Below are 3,593 nucleotides of genomic sequence, written 5' to 3'. Positions count from 1 at the left end.
GACCAAGCTAGTTTAGCAAGAGCACAACCGAAAAAAATATGGCCAGAGTTTTCCAAAGAGTTACATAGGGCACAACGGTCGGACCCGGGGCCATTCCTTTTCCTGATCCGATCAGTCGCCGACAGGCGCCCTCTGATAGCCTGCCATAGAATAAATTTAGTCTTGGGAGGTACCCAAGCTTTGCATACATCCTTGAACTTATTAGTAGGCGTACTATAAATAAGACGACCATAGAGTGACTTGACAGAGAATCTACCAGAGGTAGTATGAGGCCAGATGACAGAATCATTCTCCTCCGAGAAAACAGGGAAATTGGTAGCAAGAAGCTTCTAGTCACCCAACTCTTCGGGAGAAAGGGTTCTCCTAAAACCTAGGTCCCAAACTGTGTGGGAGAGCTCAGAGATTGAGATCTCCGGAGAAGAACAATACGAAAATAAGGTAGGGAAGGCAACAGCTAAGGGGAAATCCCCACACCACCAATCAAGCCAGAACCGAACAAAGGACCCATTCCCCACCAAAAACTTGATGTGAGCTCTGAAATCATCTCGCACTTTAACCAGATCACGCCAGGACAATGAGCCACCCGCGACCAAGGCAAAGAGGGGACTACCATTGGGGAAGTACTTGTTTTCAACAGGGCAAACCACAGAGAGCCGGGGCCCGTAGTGCGAATCTTCCACCACCACTTGATGATCAGGCACTTGTTCATGATTGAAGTGTTCAGAATACCTAGACCGTTGTAGGATTTGGGGCGACAGATGTGCTGCCATTTAACCAGACAGTATTTTCGGCGGTTATCAGCAGCATTCCAGTAAAAGGCACTCCTATGTTTGTCGAAACCCGCATGGGTCCCATCGTTGAGACGATAGAAACCCATTGTGAACATGGGAAGGGAAGGCATGCATTGGTGAGGCATACCTTGCCCGCGCTGGTGTTGTACCTACCACGCCAGGGCATGACCCGATTGCCAACCTTGGCGACAAGGGGTGAACAATCTTTAGCGTGTAGTTTGAAAGGAGCAATAGGAAGACCAAGATACTTAAAAGGGAACGACCCACGCTGACAATTAAGCCGTTGGGAAACTCTTAACGCCTCGTGCTCGGTCACCCCAATGGCCAGAGCTTCACTCTTAGAGAAATTGATTTTCAGACCTGAGAACGATTTAAAACAGAGCAAAAGAAATTTCAGAGCCAGACAAAGATCACCGAGCTCGACCATGATGATAGTGTCATCTGCATACTGAAGGTGTGATACCCCTTCCGGGATGAGGTGCGAAATTACAGGGGAAATATGGCCTGCCACGGAGGCCCTCAAGAGAATACAAGAAACACATCTGCAACTAGGTATGAAAACAGACGGAAATGGGTGCTACCACATTTGTTTTCATATTTCTTTGCAAAAGAGGAAACGAATACAAAAACCCCGGAAATGAATACGGAAACAGATACTAGCGGAAACGAACATGGAGCGAATACAAAACGGACACGAAAACAGAAGTGGGCATTGACCGAAAATTAAAAATCCCTTGAATCATAAATAAATACACACCAAAACAAACAAATTTAATGAATTGCTGACATGGCTATAAAATAATATGATTATGTTAGGAACTTAGCATAGTATTGTAGTACTGGCAATTGCGTATAGAATCTAGTTGAGTACGTCTGTGTTGGTAGAAGTTGAGCCTTGAATGATCCATTCTGATCATTGTGTCATTGTGTATTGTTTGGTGGTTGGGCTACAAAGCAGCCACATGGCTATAGTAAAAAACAAAAACTTCATATTCACGGAAACGGAAAGTTCCGTCTCCACACCTGTTCCATCATAAAACACCGTTCCGTTTTTGTTTTCATTTCCAATAAAATATTATGTTTCCATTTCCGTTTTGCAAATTTCAATTTTTATTTTCATATTTCCTCTTCGTTTTCATATTTCAACCGGAAAAACGGAAAGTTTTCACTCCATTTTCATCCCTATCTGCAACGAAGTTAAAGAGAAGCGGGAGAAATGTGATCCCCTCGCCGCAGGCCTCTACCGTTGGTGAAGAAGTTACTAATCTGTCATTAACCGCCACAGCAGTGTGCCCATCAGAAACAAACTGCACAAGCCTATGCACGTAGGCTCCATCATTATCCTAAGTTTTTTTCTTTAAGAGGAGGCGGCGGCTATGTCTGAGCCTTGCAATAAACAGAAACATAATCAGCTTGTCCTAGTGTTCTCTATGCTGTCACATGAATAGACTGAAAGTTTTTCCGTAAAATTAATAAAAAAGATTAAGATACAACTGCCCGGATACCCTGTACTTTCATTCCCCTCACCAGATATCGAAATAGCAGTGGGTTGGAGGCAGGCAGGCAGGCTGGAGACTGGCGCGCACGACAAGAGGCAACGACACACAACGTGGGAGCCAACAAACAGACAGGACGTGAATAATAATCTGGGAAGCAAAGAAATGGAAAAGAAAGAAAGAAAGATAACAAGGATACTGGCGGACAGCTAGGCCCGAGCCGGGCATCAATAAAATCGGCAAAAATCATTCCAACTTAAAAAATTCGCCCTCCTTCCTTTGCGCGTCCCACCTGTCCCGCCGCGGGCCCACCGCACGTCTCCTCCTCCGTCCACCCCCTCTCTCTTTCGCGCCCGCCGCCGGCCACCGTCACCGTCACCGTCACCGTCCCCCCCTTGGAGGATCTCCCCGGGAGGGGAGGGAAGCCTCCGACCGGCGAACGCCGACCATCCTCCTGTTCGTTTCGAAAATCCAGAAAAAAACGGGTAAGGCCAGGAGGCTTCCGCTGACTACCTCTGAATTTTACTCCATTTAAAAGCATTTCGCTGTATCAACCTTCGAGATTCTCGACCTGCTTGGTTTAATGTCAAGTACCCTTAGCAGCAAGAGAAAAGAAGGAGGCGATTTTTGCTGCAATCGCATTTGGCGTCGCTGAGGATGCCTGATTGCAATTGGTTTATAAAAATGTTAAATGGGATGGGAGCATAGTTTATTGACATCTGTGATGATGAGCACGAAAGGATTTCTGCAATTTTAAAAAGGCTAGGCGTCGAACCCGTCGCCGGCGACGACGAGGCTCGCGTGGGCTGCGGAGCCCTTTGTCATGGCCCTCGACAGCGACCGTCCTGTCCGATTCTTTAATCCCGACCCGGTATCCCAGCGCGGAATCGTCTGACAGATGGCCGTGGAATTCTTCCGCCCCATTTTTCCTCCAAGAAAACGCAATCTTAGACATTGGGAGATTGGAGCGCCATTAAAAATTTACTATCTTCCCTTGTCTGCTGCTCTGAATATTATATACTACTACTAGTGTATTTTTCTTCTCTAGTTGTGTTGTCCTTCTTGATTTTCTCCGACTACTACTACTTGTTCCTCCAAGAACGGACGACCGCTGTTTCCCTCTCCCCTCCTCCGTCTTCCTCCTCCCCTCCGTTCCCCAACGCCGCGGCGTGTAAGCTTCTCTTCTCCATCTCCTCGGATCGAATCGCGTGCGGCGTAAGCGAAATTGGCAGAGGCGAATCACCAGGCAAAAAGCCAAAGCTGCTCCTTTGCTTTTTGAGCGACGCAAGTTTCCTCTGCTCCCCCC

The 3,593-nt window shown here is 47.0% G+C and overlaps 1 protein-coding gene across 2 annotated transcripts in view; it reads left to right on the top strand.

Moving 5' to 3' along the window:
* The first annotated feature begins 2,656 nt into the window (after positions 1-2,656).
* Positions 2,657-3,593, top strand: part of LOC119276787 (protein MALE DISCOVERER 1-like) — an 8,462-nt gene continuing 7,525 nt past the window's right edge. The window contains exon 1 of one of the 2 annotated variants that reach the window (XM_037557944.1): positions 2,657-2,772. The gene's annotated coding sequence lies outside the window, so the exon portion shown is untranslated. Of the gene's footprint in view, positions 2,773-3,217; positions 3,459-3,593 lie in introns of those variants that run through there. The other variant, XM_037557942.1, reaches the window with a different exon arrangement.

Source organism: Triticum dicoccoides, chromosome 3B (assembly GCF_002162155.2).
Source record: "Triticum dicoccoides isolate Atlit2015 ecotype Zavitan chromosome 3B, WEW_v2.0, whole genome shotgun sequence".
Classification (NCBI taxonomy): domain Eukaryota; kingdom Viridiplantae; phylum Streptophyta; class Magnoliopsida; order Poales; family Poaceae; genus Triticum; species Triticum dicoccoides.
Note: the sequence above shows the minus strand (reverse complement) of the source record. Positions and strands in the feature narration are given on the sequence as shown.